The 20,539-nt window shown below is 43.6% G+C and overlaps 1 protein-coding gene across 1 annotated transcript in view; it reads right to left on the bottom strand.

The window, feature by feature from the left end:
- Positions 1-20,539, bottom strand: part of LOC122662897 — a 128,600-nt gene that overhangs the window by 44,819 nt on the left and 63,242 nt on the right. The gene's annotated exons all lie outside the window — the stretch shown is intronic.

Below are 20,539 nucleotides of genomic sequence, written 5' to 3'. Positions count from 1 at the left end.
CAAAAATCAACATTAAGCAACATCAAGTCATCAAAAATAACATTAAGTCACATAAAGTCATAAAAAATATTAAGCCACATCAGGTCATAAAAAATCAGCATAGAACTAGAAGACAGCAGAACTGAAGAAGCAAGCTATTGGAAGTTTGAAACAATCAAAACATACATTTGGTTTATACTAGTCTCACATTTGGTTTATACTGTTCTTAGAAAATAAACATATCTATAAATATGATTATTTTCTACAAATAATTAAATTGCTCTCTGACTCGATTGCTTGATACTGTTTGTCTTCTGTGGTTTGAGGTTAAAGATTGGAAGCCATTATCACTTCATCGAGGTGAACCCCTATTTGATTTTTGATAGTGAGAGAGCATCTGGTATGGAGCTGAACATACTCGTAGGGACAGCTACCCAATTTGAGTTTGCCCAAATTAACATGAATAATCATCTCTCCCGGAAGATCAAGTTCATTATGCTAAGTGTTAGATAGATTGAAGTTTGACGGCTTGATGGAGGGAAGTTGATTCCGCCTGGGCTCCACCGGAATTTGTCTGCTGGCCTTTCTGGCTGGACTGACTCCTTCTCCCTCTCTTCTCCTTGCCGTCTGGCCATACCGTCCCCCTCTCGTCAATCCCCTTCGCCTCATTCTTCTCCCGCCACCTCCCCACCTGCTTCAAGCCGACCTGTCTCCTGGAGCTCTCTTCTCACCTCTCCCTCTGGTTCATCCCCTGATGGCCTGCCCTTACACTTTGTTCCCCCGTCTTTGGAGGGCTCTGCAAAAATTGCTCTTTGTCCCCCTAATTTTCTAGCTGATGAGGCAAAGCTGTGGGAAATCTGCCTTGTTGGACATTTCTTGGGTTCACGACCACCTTTCCAGGTCGTCAAGCAATCTCTTACTAAGCAGTGGCATGCCCAAGGTTCTTTGGATGTCTTCTTCCTCAACAACGGTTTCTTTATCTTCAAGTTTTCTTCTGCTCTGGACAAGGTCCGTGCCATCGAGGGTGGCCCTTGGCTTGTAGGGAAGACGCCTGTTTTCCTTCGCCAATGGCATCGATCCTTGCAGCTCCGAAAACTGGATCTCTCCTCTGTTCCTCTTTGGGTCTCTCTCCCGGGGCTCCCTCTTCACTACTGGTGCACCAACGGTCTCAGTGCTTGGTACTCTCCCCTCTTCTCCGATGTGCGAACCAGACGTAAAGACCGGCTTGCCTTCGCGAGAATTTGCATTGAAGTTTCAGCACTCGAGCCTCTTCCTACCTTCATAACGGTTAAAGAGGACGATGGGTTTTCCTTTGAGCAAGAAGTTCATTTTGATTGGAAGCCGCCGCACTATTTGGTTTGTAAAACCTTCGGCCATAACTCCTATCTCTGTCTCCCGAAATCTTCTCCTGAAGCAGAAGCTGTTTTGGCCCCTGCGACTGGAATGCCCTTGGCTGAAGCTCTCTCGCCGCAGGCTCCAGTGCACTCTCCTTCTACTGGCCAAACTGATGGTTGATCTTGGCATCGTGGCAGATCAAAAACTAGAAGCCTCCCTGGAAACCTTCGAAAGCATCTCCGGAGCAACCATCGTCCTCTTGCTTCCTTGGCCCTATCGCAGTCTCTGCAGAACAGGTACAGCATCCTGGAGTGCGATGAAGTTGCAGAAGACTCTGCACCCTCTGATCGCTACAAGTGCCCCGAGAAACCTCAGTTTTTTGCTATTCCTCGTAGCCGCTCTCGAATGTCGGAGACCACCTTAGCAGATCATTCCATTCTTGGCTCCCCTGGTAAGGATCTCTCTGCCTTTGTGTCATTGCCGTTGGACTCTCTGATTCAGCCCTCGAAAGATGGTGAAGCGACGCTTTCTGCTGATGAGGCTTGCCAGGTCGCTTCCCCACTTATGTCTGCATGAAGGAACTCCCCCCGATGTGAGGGCCCCAACTCCCCTTTTGTCCCATTAGGCCCTGTCAGCTTACCCACCATGGCTGACCCTTTGACGACCCCGTTTGAACCTGCATCTTCTGGGCCTGGCCCTTTTAAAGCCAACCTTCCCTTTAACTTCTCCCCTTCGGATACCCATGATGCTTTTAACCCGGATCCACAAAGCTTTCTTAACTCAAACCATCCCTCCCCTTCTTCTACTTCTTTATCTCCACCAAGCTTTGTCCCGATAGTTACCTGCAACTCCCCTTCTTCTCAAGCTCCTCCCAATCACTCCTACAAGGCTTTCCCAGTTTTGGACCACTCTTATCGTCGGCGTCATCGCAGTGCCTCTCTGGGACGCTCTGTCCTCTTCCGGCTCGATGAGTCTTTGCTGCCTCTCCTCCCCCTTTCCAAATGATCCAAGGTCTGGTGTGGAACACTAGGGGTCTTAACTCCCTTGCAAAGCAAGCTTCGGTTCGGTCTCGCTTGCACTCCTCCAAAGTTTCTTTCTGCTGTCTTTTAGAAACTCACGTCAAAGAGCATAATTCGGCCAAAATTTTGAATTCCCTTGCCTCTGGCTAGAAGCTGGTTTCAAACTACTGTTCCCATCTCAATGGTCGAATCTGGGTTTTATGGGAGCCAAACAAAATTTCCATATCCCTCTTATCCTCCTCTTCTCAATTCATGCACCTCAGCTTTTCGGACTGCCAAGGCCACTTCTCCTTCTTCTTCACTGTGGTCTATGCTCTCAACTCCCCCTCTCATAGGACCCCTCTTTGGTCCGACCTGCGCTCCATTGCTGGTCAAGTTGGCAACCTCCCTTGGGGCTTGGGAGGAGATTTCAATGTTATAAGATTTGGCTCAGAAAAACAAGGTGGTGAGCACTTGGGTATAGAAGCCATGGACTCTTTTAATGGCTGTATTGAAGACATCGGAGTGAATGATCTTAGGTGGACTGGTTTCCCATTCACTTGGAGCAACAAAAGGGCTGGTAACCTTCGCATTGCTTGCAAGCTTGACAGAGTCTTGGTTAATGAAGTCTGGTTGTTAACCTTCCCTTCCTCCCTTGCCTCTTTTGGCAACCCCGACATATCAGATCACTCCCCCATCTCTTTAGCTATTCAGCCCACCACTTCCTTTGGCCCAAAGCCTTTCAAGTACTTCGACATGTGGTCCTCCCACCCCACCTTTTTACACATGGTTCAGGAAGCTTGGAATAAACCTGTTTTTGCTCCCTCTACCCCCCTCATTGCTTTCACCAAGAAGCTCCGCAATGTCAAGGCTGCCCTCAAAGATTGGAATACCATTTTTGGCAACATTTCACAGCAGGGTTTGGACTGCAAAGACAAGTTATCTTCTATCTAGCTCCAGCTTCAATCCAATAACCTTAATGGTCCGTTGGCTAAAGAAGAAAAAGAGCTCTCTCTCGAGCTATCCTCCTTGCTCTCTAGGGAAGAAAGTTTTCTCAAGCAAAAATCAAGAATTAAATGGTTGGAATTGGGTGATTCAAACACAGGCTATTTTCATCGGTCAATGAAAGCTAGAATAAAAGCCAGCTCCATTCTTCAGTTTGCTTCTGTTGATGGTACTACTGTCACTACATTCAAAGAGATAAAGGATCTGGCAGTAAATCACTTCAAAAATATTTTCAGTGGTCCCCTTCAAGATCAAGGCCTTATCGCTGTTAAGAATAGTTGTATTATCCCTGTTAAGAATAGTTGTATTAGGGGTATATATGTACATAACCCCTCTTTTATGTATTCTTTATGTCATTTGTATGAGGCCAAGGGCCCGTGTGTAATTATATATTCTTTTCAATATAAGCATGTTAGTCTCTTGTTTGGAGATATAACACACCAAACCAAAACCGTGACTGCTCTCTTGAAGTTTCTTCTCTTCTTCTTCTTCCACTCTAAAAGCTAACATGGTATCAGAGCATTGATCCTGCTGTTTACAAGTGTTCGAAGGAAGTTTGGAGTGTGAAGAAGGGTTACATTCACCTGTTTTTTGCTGCTGTTCGAAGGACTGGTGAGGTCATCTTCTCCAGCTTGTTTCTCTCTCATTTGGAATCCAAATGGAGTGCTTCTTGGTGCTCTAGTTTCGTTTGGGGGTCCTCTTTGATCTCCTTTGCTTCTCTATAACCTTCTGCAAGCACCCATTCATCAGGTTTGCATCTCGGTTTGGCTGTTCTGCCCAGAATTTCCGCCAGCTAGAGTTCTTGTTTGGCATTTGCTCTTCAATAGAGACTTGTTTGGCCATTTTTTATGGTCCATTTGCATCGTTTTTGGGTAAGGAGCATTACTCATCTTTACTCCGCTGCTATTTGAGTATTTTCTGAAGATCTACAAGTGTTTCAAGCCTTTTTTTGGCTATTGTTTGCCCTGTTTTTGTGCCTATTGTTTTGAGACAAACCTGCTTGCTTGAAGTGCTGCTATTTCCTCCTTTTAAGTGGCTGATTTGAGATCAAATATGGGTGAGAAAAATGTTGAAACACCCTTGCCCCTTGTGGAAACAGCTCCATCTCTCCCTTCTTCTTTTGAGAGCCCCAATATTCAACTTCCTATTGCCAACCTTGAGAACCACAACTATTTGGATTGGTCCCGATCCATGAAATTGATTCTTCGGTGAAGGGGGAAGATGGGGTACATAAATGGTAGCATCAAGGCCCCCCTCCCTACCGAGCAAGGGTACTCCAAATGGGACACTGAGAATTCTCGTGTGATGGTTTGGCTTCTTTTCTCAATGAAGCCTGAGATTGGAAGAAGGTTTATGGGCAAGGAGACTGCCAAAGACATTTGGGACAGTGTGGCCCGTATCTTTAATCGGGTTGGGGACTCTACAAAGGTGTACCAACTTCCCCAATAGATTGTTAGCTTGCGCCAGGGTGATAGAAGCATCTCTAACTACTATAGTCTTGTTGTGGGCCTGTGGGAGGAGTATGATCACTATAGAGATCTTTAGTTGTGTCCTGATGATGAGGTCAAGGTGCACCGGTTGTTTGAGAAAGAGAGGGTCTTATTTCTCCTTGGCAGCCTTAATTCTGACTTTGAACCTCTTAGGGTACAAATCCTTGGCCGACCAAGTCTTCCCTCACTGGAGGAGGTGTGTGGATATCTACAGAGTGAGGAGACCCGTAGGGGTGCCATGGGGACTACACCCACTATTGAGCGCTCTGCTCTTGTTTCTTCCACCCCTCAGGACTCTACTAAGGGAGCTGATAAGGGAGCTGTGAAGGGCAGATTCTTATGTGACCATTGTGGCAAATCTGGGCATACGAAGGACTTTTGTTGGGATCTCCATGGGAAGCCCCCTTCTGGTTCCTCTAGGGGACTGAAGGGACAGCAGAAGAAGGGGCCTAAGGCTCATGTTGGAGTCATTGAATCTGATCCATCCTCTCTTTCCAAAGAAGACATTGCTGCATTTCGCCGGATTGTGGCCCACCTGGATGGTTCCTCTGCTATTCCTACTTCCACTGCACTACAGGCCTCTTCCTCCTCCGGCACCACACCTTGGGTCATTGACTCAGGTGCCACGGATCATATGACTAGTAGGTCTCAACTGTATAATTTATACTCTGTTTGTTCTGGGAAAGATAAGGTAAAAATTGCTGATGGTTCCTTCTCTTCCATGTCTGGTAAGGGAGATATCCAGGTTACACCACTTTTACCCTTGAAGTCTGTCTTTCATGTTCCCAACTTTGCCACTAACCTTCTTTCAGTTAGCCAATTGACTAAATCTTTGAACTGCTTTGTCACCTTCTTTCCTACCCATTGTCTTTTTCAGGATTTGGTGACAAGGAGGGTGATTGGCAGTGGTCGTGAAACTAACGGCTTATATATTTTGGAGACTGGTGCTTCCCCTGTTGTGCAAGCTCAGTCCTATGTTTGTGGGCAAGAAGGTGGACGTACTCAGGAGGATATTTTGCTTTGGCATCGTCGTTTGGGGCACCGTTCTTTTTCTGTTATGAGAAAACTATTGCCACATTTATTTACTTCTTTTCCTGTCACTCATGTTTTTCATTGTGAACCTTGTCTATTTGCCAAAAGTTGTAAAACAGTTTATGCATCTAATGGTAATAGATCTATTTCACCTTTTCATCTTATCCATACTGATGTTTGGGGGCCTTCCCCTATTACCTCTTTGCGTGGCTTCCGCTACTTTGTTTCTTTCATTGATGACTATTCTCGGGTTACTTGGGTTTACCTTTTGAAACACAAGAGTGATGTCTATGTTGCATTTAAAATTTTTTATGAGTTAGTGTATACCCAATTTCAAACTCGGATCCAAATTGTTTGTTTTGACAAAGGTGGGGAGTCTATGTATAGTGGTTTGGAAACCTTTTTTTCTGACCATGGAATTATTCATCAGGTGGCCTGTGTTGATACCCCACAACAAAATGGGGTGGCTGAAAGAAAAAATCGCCATCTCCTTGAAGTGGCTAGATCCCTTTGGTTTACCATGCATGTTCCAAAAATTTTTTGGTCTGATGCTCTCCTCACTGTTGTCTCTCTTATTAATCACATGCCGTCTAGTGTCTTGAACTTCAAGGTTCCTCTTGATGTCTTACCCTCACGGTCTTCTTCCTTTTCTCTTCCTCCAAGGGTGTTTGGTTGTATTTGCTATGTATATATTAGCAAATCTGCCCGCACTAAATTGGATCCTAAGGCTCTAAAGTGCATCTTTCTTGGGTATTCCTCCACATCCAAAGGGTATAAATGCTATCATCCTCCTACTCGTCGGTGGCTTCTCATCAAAGATGTCCATTTCTTTGAAACCATACCGTATTTTCAGTCACCTCTTCAGGGGGAGTGTTCATCTCTTGGTGGTGGTGTTGAGGGTAAAGAGGTTCCCGAGTTTGTTTCATTTCCTTTCTCCTCTCTTGTCCCTATTTCCCCTTTCTAGATTGACAAGGGAAAGAAAAATTCTGTGGATACTGTTGTTGAGGGGGAACCTTCTGTGGATACTGTTGTTGAGGGGGAGCCTCCTAGTACACAGGTGAACAGAGAACAGAGGGAGCTACTAGTGTATACGAAGGATAGGAGAAATCCTTCTTCATGGCTTCCTATAAAGAAGACCTACCAAAATCCTTCGTCTCCTCATCCTGAGCCTCCATCCATCGAGACAGGTATACCTTCCTCTACTTCTACATCCTAGACTTAGATCTTCCTATTGCTTACCGCAAGGGAACTCGGGCATGTACTAATCCTATTTCCAAGTTTGTTTCCTATGATTCTATCTCCCTTATAGGTATAGCCTTCACTGTAGCTATCTCATCCATATCTATTCCCAAGAATGTAGCAGAGGCTATGGCAGATCCAAAATGGAGAGAAGCAATGAACACAGAGATGTTGGCTCTTGAGAAGACTCACACTTGGGACCTTGTTGAACTCCCTAAAGGGAGAATCCCTGTTGGATGCAGATGGGTATTCATAGTCAAGTTCAAGTCTGATGGTATTGTGGAGAGGTATAAGGCAAGACTTGTCGCCAAGGGTTATACACAAGTGTATGGCATTGACTATCAGGAAGCCTTTGCTCCGGTGGCCAAGCATAACTCCATTCGTGTACTTCTCTCAATGGCTGCAAACCTTGATTGGCCATTGTACCAGCTTGATGTAAAGAATGCATTCTTACATGGTGACCTAGAAAAAGAGGTATATATGAACTCTCCTCCTGGGTTCAAGCATCTTGGTGATAATGGGAAAGTGTGTCGTCTTAGGAAGGCTCTCTATGGACTCAAACAGTCTCCTAAGGCTTGGTTTGAGAGGTTCAGACAAACCCTCCTGCAAAATGGCTATACTCAAAGTCAAGCTGATCACACATTGTTTATACAAAGGAAGGGCAGCACTATTACGGTTCTCATTGTTTATGTTGATGACATTGTGGTCACGGGAAACAGTGAAGCTGAAATCTCAAAGCTTAAGCTTTATTTGGCTCGACAGTTTGAGATCAAAGATCTCGGTCCATTGAAGTATTTTCTAGGGATTGAAGTTTCAAGATCCAAGCAAGGGATCAATGTTTGCCAAAGGAAGTTTGTTCTTGATCTACTTACAAAGACAGGCTACTTAGGATGCAAACCAATCTCCTCCCCTATTGAGCAGAACCACAAACTAGGGGAAGATTGTGGTGAACCTCTTGTGGATGCTGAAAAGTATCAGAGATTAGTAGGTAAGCTAATCTATCTCTCCCTCACCCGGCCTAACATCACCTACACTATTGGAGTGGTGAGTCAGTTTATGCATGCACCCAAGATGGGACATCTTGATGAATTTTATAGGATCCTCAGGTATTTGAAGTCATGCCCTGGAAAAGGCCTTCTCTTCTCTAGGAATGGTCACTTGAGAATTGAAGTATATACAGATGCTGATTGGGCCGGGTCTATCTCTGATAGAAGATCCACCTTTGGATACTGTACCTTTGTTAGGGGAAATTTAGTCACCTGGAGAAGTAAGAAGCAACCTGTGGTAGCTAGGTCAAGTGCTGAAGCAAAGTTTAGAGCCATGGCTCATGGTGTGTGTGAAATCTTGTGGTTGAAGAAACTTTTTCAAGAATTGGGATTTGAGACGACTGAACCTATGAGTCTATATTGCGATAACAAGGCAGCCATAAGTATTGCTCACAACCCAGTTCAACATGACAGGACAAAGCATGTTGAGGTTGAAAGACACTTTATCAAGGAGAAGATAGACTCTAAGACTATTTGTACTCCTTTTGTGAAGACAAATGAACAAGTGGCAGACAACTTCACCAAAGGACTTGGCTCTCATCACTTTAGTTTTATGTTAGACAAGCTGGGTATGTATGACATATACCACCCAGCTTGAGGGGGAGTGTTAAGAATAGTTGTATCAGGGGTATATATGTACATAACCCCTCTTTTATGTATTCTTTATGTCATTTGTATGAGGCCAAGGGCCTGTGTATAATTATATATTCTTTTCAATATAAGCATGTTAGTCTCTTGTTTGGAGATATAACACACTAAACCAAAACCGTGGCTACTCTCTTGAAGTTTCTTCTCTTCTTCTTCTTCCACTCTAAAAGCTAACAATCCCTCCATCCTTGCTTAACAAATTCCTGCCAAGTGAGTTCTTTGATATCCTGAGTTCCATCCCTAAGGAAGAAGAAATTGTGGCTGCTATTCGCTCTCTCAAGGTGAAAGGAGCTCCTAGTCCTGATGGTTTTAGTACGGGTTTTTTCCTTGCTTGCTGGGATATTGTCAAGATGGATCTTATCCGGGCTATAGAGAGCTTCTTCTACAATCCTAGCCAGGTCAAAGGAGCAAATCACACCTTTCTTTACCTTATCCCTAAGAAAGAAGGTGCCTCAGCTCTGATTGATTTCAGGCCCATTGCTCTCTGCAATCTACTCTACAAGTTTATTGCCAAAATTCTGGTTCGAAGGCTCAAGAGTGTAGTGGATCTTCTTGTCAGTGAAAACCAGTCCGCTTTCATCTCTGGAAGAAGTATTTCGAATAATATTCTCCTGTGCAATGAAATTGTTAGAGGCTTTGATAGGAAAAATCATTCTCCGGCTATTCTTTTGAAGATTGACATCCACAAGGCTTTTGATTCCCTCAGATGGGATTTTATTGTTCAAGTGTTGACCATGATGGGTTCCCCTTCGGTTTTTGTCAACTGGATTCACCATTGCATCTCCTCTCCTATGTTCTCAGTCCTGGTTAATGGCAGCCCAGCAGGTTACTTTGGAGCTTCGGTGGGAATCAGGCAAGGATGCCCTCTATCTCCTTACCTTTTCACTATGGCTTTGGAAGTTCTATCTAGAAAAATCCAAATCAGCACTGACCTTCAGCATATCTCCCCTTTGCCCAAGTGTAAGGCTATCAAGCTAACTCACTTGGCTTTTGCTAATGACCTGATGATCTTCTCAAAGGCCTCCATTGCCTCCCTTGAGTCAGCTTTGATTTATCTGCAGCAATTCCATGTGCTTTCAAGCCTCCGCACAAACCCGTCCAAGCCCTTTCTGTTCTTTGCTGGAGTTTCTGAGCAAGATAAAGCTGGTTTTTTTAGAAAAATCAGGTTTCCAAGAGGGACAGCTTCCAGTCAAGTACTTGGGTCTTCCTTTGATTCCTGCTAGGCTCTCAGCTCATCACTGCACCCCGATGTTGGATCTTATCAGGAAAGGTTTCAGTTGTGGAAAGGAAAATTGCTCTCTTATGCTGGCAGGTTGGTTCTCATCAGATCAGTTTTGGAGTCTTCCTACATTTATTGGTCAGGCATATATGGTCTTCCTCAAGCCACCATCAAATTTGTGGAATCTCTCTTGGCAGCCTTTCTTTGGAAGGGCTCCGAACCTTCAAGATTTATGCACCCTCTTCGTTGGGCTGCTGTTTGTCTCCCAAAGAAGCAAGGTGGTTTAGGTATCAGAAGAATCAAGGAAGTGAACTTGGCCGGCATCATCAAGCTAATTGGAAAATTACTACAAAACAGAAAAGCATCTAGGTCGACTGGATTTACTCAGGTCCCCTCCGTCTGGACTCCATTTGGATTGCATTGCCCTCTTCTGATGCTTCTTGGGTTTGGCAAAAGATCCTAGCATCTCGCCACCTAGTGCATTAAGTCATCCGTTCTCAGATTGGGGATGGTCTTTCTTCTTATCTTTGGCTGGACCACTGGCATCCTAGGGGGGTCCTCTTGCACTCTATCCTCCCTAGACTCATCTATTCTTCAGGTCTCCATTGGCTCTCTATGGTGGCTGACATTTTGGATCAAGTAGGATGCCCCCCCCCCCCCTCTACGGCTCCTTTGCTTATTAGTATCTGGAATGACCTGCACTCCATCACTAGAAGACCTTTGGGAAGGGAGGACTATATTGTTTGGTCGACTAACACATCATCCTCCTCCTCCTCTAAAGCAGCATGGGACCTTATTCGTCAGAAAGGTAATTTGGTCATTTGGGGGAAGCTTCTTTGGTTCAAACATCACATTCCCCGCCATTGCTTCACGGTTTGGAGGGTCTTCACCAGCTGCCTTCCAATTCAGGCTTTCCTGCGCCATCGCTAGATCTCAGTCTCTCCCTCATGCTGCCTCTGCTGGAACAATGCCGAAGACTCTAATCATCTCTTCTTCAGTTGTCCTACCTCGGCTGCCATTTGGAAAGGCATTTTATCCAAATGCTGGCCAGCCCCTAGAAGAATTCTCCCCTTCTCTCGTGAGTGGATTTGGATTGATATGACTTTTGCTGACTCCTCCATATGTGACACAGTTGGAAAAATGGCATTTTGTGCTACAATCAATCATATTTGGATGAAGCGCAATATCAGGAAATGGACCCCCAACTCTCAGACTTACCAGCAGATTTGGGACTTCATTTCTTTTGAAATTAAAGCGAAATTGTCGTCTGCCCCTCCAACTTCTTGTCTTGATACCCCAAGGAACAAACTCATTGTTGTATCCTAGGGTCTCCCTTCTGTTTCTTTTGTTGGCCCAGGCCCCCATTAGCTGTGGGCTTGTTTTTTGTGCTGGCTGTTTTGTTGCTGCCCCCAAGGGGCTCTTGTAATTGTGCTCTCCTTTAGTAATTTAATTATTTTATTCACCCAAAAAAAAAAATTTGCTCGCGATTTAGAGAGGTGTTCTTGTTCTCTATGAAGTTTGACTATCAACTAATTTTATTTTTACATGAGACTTTTTGAATTACTTAAGAGCACAAAACCAACATTCCAACAAATCCAAAATTGCTTAAATCAGATTTATATTGAAGAAGTTATGTTCCGGTCAAACCTTATTTGGTATGCGCAAATGCTGTCAAAATCGCTTTGAATGAAAATATTGTTTTAGATATCAAAACAAATGAATACTTTATTGTACGTTTGGTTTTTAGCAATGTTTTACCATATTAAGATTTACACATTACCTAATTGAAAATAAATTTTTTCCCTTTTTTTTTTTTTTGAACCATAAAGCAATGACTTCCTCGGCTGAAATGTCAGCTGCTTCTCCTACCCCTTCTCCCTCCCCTCCTTTGATAATCCCTTCCTCCACCCCTGCTTCTGCTGGTACTGTGCCTCATCCTCCCCCACCTGCTTCTACCTGGGCATCTCTTTTAAACTCTGCAACTTCACCTTCGTCTGAGGGTTTGCCCCTTCACTTTGTCGCTCCGGCTTTGGATTGCAGCTTCAAGGTGGCCCTCTGCCCTCCTGAAGTGCTTGAATTTGAAGCAAAGCTCTGGGAGAACTCCTTGGTAGGCAATTTTCTGGGCTCTCGCCCTCCTTTCCCGGTGGTAAAAGCGTCTCTTTCCAAGCAATGGAGAACTCAGGCCTCGCTGGATGTCTCCCTTCTGGATAATGGGTTCTTCCTTTTCAAGTTCTCCTCTGCCTCTGACAAGACCCGAGTCTTAGAAGGAGGTCCGTGGCTTGTCGGGAAAAAGCCTATTTTCCTCCGGCAGTAGCATCGACATCTACAACTCAGGAGTAATGATCTCTCTTCGATCCCTCTATAGGTTACCCTGCCAGGACTCCCGCTACACTACTGGTGCACGGATGGGCTTAGTTCACTGGGCTCTGTCCTGGGAAAACCTCTCTTCTCCGACATGAGGACCAGACGCAAAGACAGACTTGCCTATGCAAGGATCTGTGTGGAAGTTTCTGTGCACAATGTTCTTCCTTCCTTCATCAAGGTTGTGGAAGATAACGATTACTCCTTCAAACAGGAAATACATTACGATTGGAAGCCACCCCAATGTACTATCTGCAACATCTTTGGCCATGACTCCAGTCTTTGTGCTACTACGAAGGATGTCTCTGATGTCCACCACCCTCCTGCTGGCGGTGATGAAGAGGCTGAGGACCTTCCTTTGAATGTAGGCAACAAGAACTCTTCAGGTGTTGTGCAGAGTGACTCTTCTGGCTGGCGTCAACGCTCCAGGGGTCGGAGAAGGCAAAGATCTCGCTACCGCAATCTTCCTCCGGCTTCTAAGCCTCCGACGGCAGGCAACCAGAACCCTTTGTGGGCTGCGAGGCCTATACCCCTGAGTCAGAACAATTTCTCGCTTTTGGCAGACCTAGATGGGGACGCTGCAGGATCTTTCACGGCAGGTGATGACGAAGATAATCAGCTTTTGGACACTTGCCCCGAGAAATTACACTTCGATGTTATGCCTCGCAGCAGGTCTCGTATGTCGGAGGATACTGCGATGGAAGTTTCTCTTCCTAGCTCTGTTGTCGCCGCAACCTTGGAAAGCAACTCAATGCCCCCTTCGGGTGCTGCTGCGCCTTTGTCTAGGGCCTCTTGCCTTCAAGGCCTGCTGGAAATCAACGCTGACTCTGGGTTCTTCGAGCAGAGAGGCCTGGGGCCCACTACTGTTGATAACTCCACTACTTCGACTGGCTTGGGCCAAGATGAACCATTTACCGGTTCACTTATTGCTGGTTCTCCTTGCCCTTCGCTTAACGCGGTTCACCCATCTCCATCCGGGTCGGGCTCCCATCAGGTGCTTGCCCAAACCCATATTCAAGTTGGGCCTTCTTCTCCGCCCAATCCCTCTGGCTCTAGTCTGAGACCCCCTTGCTATGCAAATCTCAGCTCTTCTCGCCACAGCTCCTACCACCGAAGGCATCGAAGTGAAACCAGGTCTCCAGCAGTCATGACTTGCCTTTTGGAGTCTCCGTTGGCCCTCCTCCCCCTTCCTCAATGATTCGTGGCTTTCTGTGGAATTCTCGAGGCCTCAATTCTGCCTCGAAGCAAGCTATTGTCAGATCCAAAATTCGTGCCTCCCATTCTGCGTTTTGTTGTCTTCTTGAAACTCACATCAAGGAGCCAAATGCTGGAAAAATTCTCATGTCCTTAGCTCCTGGCTGGTCTTTTTTATCCAACTACTCCTCCCACCCAAATGGCCGAATCTGGTTTATCTGGGACCCCCGCAAGCTTTCCATTGCTTTGCTTTCCTCTTCCGATCAGTTTATCCATCTCAGCTTTTCGGATTGCCTAGGCCAGTCTACCTATTTCTTTTCAGTCATCTATGCTCACAATTGCCCAATTCAAAGGTCTCTCCTTTGGACTGATCTGCGTTCCATCGCCAACAGCATAGGGACTCTCCCTTGGGGTTTTGGGGGAGATTTCAATGTAATCAAGGTTCGAGAACTCGCGAGATCTCGCCGAGTTTCTCGGTTTTGGGCAAAACCGAGTCGAGTTCCTAGTCGGTACTCAAAAGTGCACTTTCTCGACCGAGATCTCGCCGAGATCTCGGTGATATCTCGAAGGTGAAAATCAAGTTTTTTTTAGTACAAAAAACCAATATCTCGCCGAGATCTCGGCGAGATTGCCGAGATCTCGGTTGGGCCCAAAGATGCTATTTACTTGTATTTAGCCCAATTTTCACCCAAAAACCCATTTCCAACATAAGAGAGAGCAGGAATGTAAGTTCTTAGGCTCTAAACCAAGGGGAAAAACACCTCTCCTTCAAATTTCTTCTTCTTTCTTTCGATTGTTGGATGGAATGCACTGTTTGGAGTTAGATTGAAGTGCCAAAGTGAAGATTCAAGTGCCAATTTGGAGCATCATCACCTATTTGCAAGATTTCAAAGGTGTTTTCTATTTCTTCCCCAAATCTATTTTTTCCAAAAAAAAATTTTGTAATCCTTGTTAGATTCATGTGGTTTTAATATATGTTGAACATCTTTGCCCGATCTATCACTTCATGGGAGTCGGATTTTTTTCAGTTAATAAATTATTTATTATAATTTCTGAAAAAATAAATGATTTATTTGAAAAAAGAAAATGAAAAAAATAGGATGGATAGTGATTGTTTGAAAATGATTTTGATATATGTTAAACTACTTGGGATGCTCTACAGCCCCATCGATTAATTTTTATTTTCACCCATTAAAAAAATTATTTTATTTTTCAGATTTAATAAATATATTATAAAAATTAAAAATATATATAATATTAAGGAAAAATACTTATTGCTTATGGAAAATTATGTACAACATATGTACATAATATTCAACTTCAAATGGTGTCAAATTCATCATTACATTATATTTTTCTTATACTTTAAGGTATAAATAGTTTTAAAAAAATTCAAAATATTATTTTTAATTAACAAATAAATACTAGGGTTAGGGGATAAATAAGAGATAGTTATTTCATAGTTCTAGTAGCTTGACATTACGTTTAAGAGTTATGAATAGCATACTATAAGTCTTGAATACCTTACTTTAAGTGATCCATGGTTATTAATACATGCTTTTTTATGTAACAGTGTCAAACATAAGACATTTTGTATACAATGTCTGATATAGCATGGCAACATGGAGTTCCCATGTCCGCAGACAAAAAGAAGTCCAAATGCAATTATTGTGGGAAGCATAGTACTATATCTCGCGATATATCGGTATCTCGGGCCTACCGAGATATCCGAAATATCCGAGATATCGCGAAATATGACCGAAATATTGCATTTTTTCTGCAATATTTCGGGGGTCCATCTCGGGGGTTTTTTGGCCATATCTAGGCCTGAAACTTCATGGACAGCCTTATTTAAGCTTAATAAACACATTTAAACCATAAAATTGTAAAAATGTGAATTCAAATTGGTGTTTTGGGCTTGCACTTGATTGACATACGGTCGCCGACCCTAATGTATAAATAGTTAAATACACATAGATTAGGCGGTTAATATTTAATAATAGTATTTAACTTCATCACATATCAAGTTAAAGCCAATACACATTGATGAGTGCCATGATTCTCATAAACTCCATAATATTCAATAACTCGCTTAAAGCCTTAAAGGCAATACACTAAGTGTCAAAGTTAGTAAGTCACAAGACTCGCAACTCGCATGAGTCACAACTCACAAGTTCATAGATCAATGAAATCACAACTTAAGTTACAAATTACAAGTGCTAAAGCGCTAATAGTAGTTCTGTGCCTCCCGGATCAATCCCACTCATGCCTCGCCGAGTCGACGCCCATTGCTCTCTGCTTGAAGGACATATGTGGACCACGGTATAGAATCGGAGAAGAAACGAGTGTAGTCATCCACAAGTGTCACGTAAATGGAATCATCAACATACTCAGTAGGTAACCTATCCTAGGATATAAACTAGGGTTACCAATCGATCCATCCGTGAAGAAGATGATCCACGTGATATGATGTTGGCGCCCGGCGAAGAGGCGATGGCATTGGCTGCATGTATGGTCTGGTGAGGTTGGTAGTTAGGTCCGCTAGGGTATGCAAAGATGTTATTTACAAAAGATGATCCAAGTATGTCCCGGGTGGGGTCGTAGTCATAGTCCCCTACCCCACTAAACGCCCATATGATGATGATCCATATCTATATCCATCGTAAGGTTGTGATGCACCATAATCCGATGCCAATGGAGTGGTATGTGCGAAAATTAAAATAATTATTTAAGAGCAGAAAAATAAATCCGACAATCGCAAGCCGTAGATCGGCCATTGGTGTCTAACATATATTTAATTCATTACCATCTAAGTCATATTACCCCTAATTATTTCCTATTTTAATTGTAGGAAAATGAATTTTTAAAACCAGAAAAAAAAAAAAATACATATGGAAAAAAATTTCGACATCGTGAGGCTATAGATCGGCCTCCGATGTCTAACATATATTAATATCATCACCATCCAACAAAATTTGTACATAGTCTTTTCAAAAAAATAGTTTTAGAGGAATAGAATTTACCTTAAATAGTGGAAAAAAGCTTGGATGATGAGCTTAGATGACCCTCCGATGAGTTTACCGCGAAAATCCGACAACAATGTGCTTGAACAATGGCTAGAGTGTTGGATGAGAGCTTGGAAGAGCGGAAGAATAGGCAAAAGACTGAAATTCCTTAGCAAATGCAGCTCTCGGTCGAAATATGGACCGAAATTTGCGAGATATTGTATTAAAGCCCCCTTCACGTGGACACTTTAAGCCAAAATACCATATTTCGTCGATATCTCACGAGATATCGAGATATTGTCGATATCTCACGAGATATCGTCGATATCTCACGATATCTCACGAGATATCGACGAAATATGGTATTTTTTCATTTCGACCTGATTTCGCATCTCGGTAAGCTCGAGATATACGAAATTAAGCGATATTTCGGCGAAATATCGCGAGATTTTGAACCATGGTGGGAAGTTGCTATCTGGAGGAGCCACCAGGTTAAAGCAACACTTGTCTGTACGGAGGAGGATGTTTCATCATGCCCAAATGTTCTATCCAAGTGAAAGTAGCGATGACACAACATTTGAAAGGAGGAAGATTAAAAAATCTGAGAGGGAAAGAATGCAACAAGAGTTTAATGAGGCAATACTAGAGAGGGCTGGTGCGAGAGGTTTGTGGCGAAGATGATACCGACATTGGGCCTCCACCTAGTGAGTTTCAATCAAAGGCTGAATGGAGAATTTACCACAGAGACTTTGGTGAGAGTAGACAAAGTTTTCATTTTGATAATATACGAGCATATGAAGCAAGCAAGAGGAGCTGGTGGATCTGGCTCCACTGCACGATCAAGAAGATGAGAGGAGGAGAAGCACTGGGACAAGAAATATACCAAGACCCCAAACCCGACCACGAGTACAAGGTCCGAACCCATTTTTGAGCGGATCCCACCACTTTTAGGCAACAAGATGCCTACCACCAACCATCCCACAAGTATTTGGTGGTAAACAAGAGAAAGCACGAAAAGCCTTGAAGAAATTCATGCTTTACCATGGCATTCCAGCCAATGTAGCACAAGGAACATACTATAATGCATTCCTTGATGTGCAGGAGGAGGGTGGTGCGAGGATGGAAGGGACCTTCACCATTTGAATTATACACTGTGTATTTGCCTCGGGAGGTAGAGGAGCTAAAAGAATACATTGATGGTTTGAAGCCAATGTGGGAGACATATGGGGTTACTCTTATGGCCGATGGTTGGACTTTGGACCTACTAGGCTGTCCATCATAAATTTCATGGTGAGTCATGATGGAAAGACTATATTCTTGAAGTCTATCGATGCATCAAAGCATATAAAGGATGCATCATACTTGTATAAGGAATTGAAGCAAGTGGTGGAGGAGGTAGGACCAAGGAGCGTTATCCAAATTGTGACGGATAACGGTTCCAACTATAAAAAGGCTGGAGAGAAGTTGATGAATAAGAAGAGTAAGAGGATCCGGCTCTTTTGGACCCCATGTGCAGCCCATTCTATTGATTTAATCTTTGAAGGACATGGGAAAAAGACTTTGGTGGCGGGCGTGGTAAATAGGGCAAGACAAGTGACAACTTTTGTGTACAACCATTCTTATGCTTTAGCCTTGATGAGGAGAAATGCAATGGAGATTTAGTGAGGCCTGGTGTCACTCGATTTGCCTACCAATTACATTGCATTGAAGAGCTTTGAGTAAGGCGATAGGTCTAAGGTGTATGTTTGCAAGTCATGAATGGTTTGGTTGGCAAGGTTCTAAGTCGGAAGAAGCAAAGGTAGCACAAATGCACCATTGCAAATGATGGATTTTGGAAGGACTTGGGGAAAGTGGTTGGCATATTAGAGCCGGTGGTGGCGATCGAGGATGGTTGATACAGAGAAGAAGCCTACTTTAGGCCACATTTATGCTGCCATCCAAAAAATGAAGGAAATGGTTAGAGCTGCTATACCTCGAAGTGCAAAGTCCTACACTAACATCATTGATGAGCGGTGAGAAGCACTTGAGTCATCCATTGCGTATAAGGTGAGTTCAACATACTTTATACTTTAAATGTTATAACTTTTTTACATTTACATATTCAAAACCCTAAAGGCATTAAAGCGATTAAGTCACTAACAAATCATATTTGTGGTGTTTACTTTACCAAATACTATTTGAATCCAAAGTATCACTACTCCCATGATCTTGGGCTAGACATAGAATTGTTAGAGGCGCTTGTACTCGAGAAGTTGGAGCCCCATCCAAAGACACAAGTACGCTTGCAACGATGAGGTGAGAGTATGGGACTTTGGCACTTTGGTTTTATGAATGTAATTACTAAATAGGAAATACTAATGCCTCATATTGAAAATAGATCAAATACTTGAGAGAGGCCTCAAGAAGTTTCGGTCGACTAGGCTGCGTGGAGGGTAGACAAAAGTCGGACCCTGGTAGGTGGCATGATATTACATTTATGAATTATAATTTATCTCTTTAGAATGTACATATTCTTACTATTCTATATTTGTAATGCAGCCATTGATGGGTGCTTTATGGTACAAGTTCACCCAACCCGAGGAAGGTAGCGGTGAGAGTGCTCTCACAAACTTGTTCATCCTCCGGATGTGGCGCAATCGGAGTACATTCTCATTGATACATTCAAAGAGGCGGAATAGGTTGGGTAGCGAGCGACCGGAGCAGCTTGTGTATGTGCACTCTGATATGAGATTAAGGATGAGGCACATACGTGAAGGAATTGAGGCCAATGATAAAGAACCCATTGAACTGTCCAACATTTTTCAAGAGGACTCGATGACGATGAGGATCCCCTATTCCAGTGGGTGAGGGATCGTGGTACACTGATATGGATCAATGGGGGTAGGCCCGACCCCACCATTGCGTCTCGTAACGCACGATGTTGATGAATATATGTCGACGCAAGAGGGGCGTGCACATGCGAGTCACCGAAACCTTTTGAGCCTGCTTGTAGGAAGTCCTGGCATGATGATGGTGGTGGTGGTGATGACACTGGTGATGCTAGTGATGGTGATGGTGATGGTGGTGAAGGCTGCTGCACTAGTGGCATGCGGGTGGCGGTTATTATGATGATCGTCATGTAGGGATGCGCGAAAGCGGCAGCAAGAAGTCGAACGCAGGAGGACCCGTGCGTTTCACCGGTGAGTCTCGATTCACGCATGCCACTCAAGATCGAGACCATGGTGGCTACCCTAAAACATACAACGAGAAAGAAGGGTCGCAAACACTCACATCGCTCGTATGCTCGGGAGGAGGACAACGAAGAGTATGAACACCATGCTTACAAGTTTCGGAAGCACGAGTATAGATACTACTAGTGAGCATCGATCATGGTGATCATCTCAAGATCATCATGGCTATGACTATGGCCAGCAGAGCACCGGTTCGATTATAGTGCCTATGGTCGGTATGGGCGATCACTGAGTATGACGATCAGCTCTGTCGTGTTGGGTATACATTCCTAGTCCCAAACCACCATACATGCCTCAAACTCAATATGACAAGAGCAAAGGATCTTACACCTCATACCAACACCTCCTATGTACCCTAAGATAGGGAGATTGGTATATGTTGATCGGAAGACTTATATGGAAGTCGTGTCACACTATTTGCAACACTATAGCAATTCTGCATAGGGAATTATATGTGGATCGATATAGGGATGAATTTCTTGTTCAATCTCATTTTATGTAACAAATTAAGTGAACATTGATGTAATGTACATTTTATTTGAATGTTTTGATTGATGTGTGCTAATTAGAATGTTTTGATTGCTAATTTGCTATGTTTTACTAAATTATATATAGATTATGTTGTTTTAGTACGACTCGTCGCCTACCAACCTATGGTCCAAAGTGAAACTCATATTTGGACTTGTTTTTGGCAAATCTGGGCATGCCATTGTGTTTAAATGGCACTGAAATAGGCTGGATACCAAGTTTCAGACCCA

This window comes from Telopea speciosissima, chromosome 5 (genome assembly GCF_018873765.1).
Source record: "Telopea speciosissima isolate NSW1024214 ecotype Mountain lineage chromosome 5, Tspe_v1, whole genome shotgun sequence".
Lineage (NCBI taxonomy): Eukaryota > Viridiplantae > Streptophyta > Magnoliopsida > Proteales > Proteaceae > Telopea > Telopea speciosissima.
Note: the sequence above shows the minus strand (reverse complement) of the source record. Positions and strands in the feature narration are given on the sequence as shown.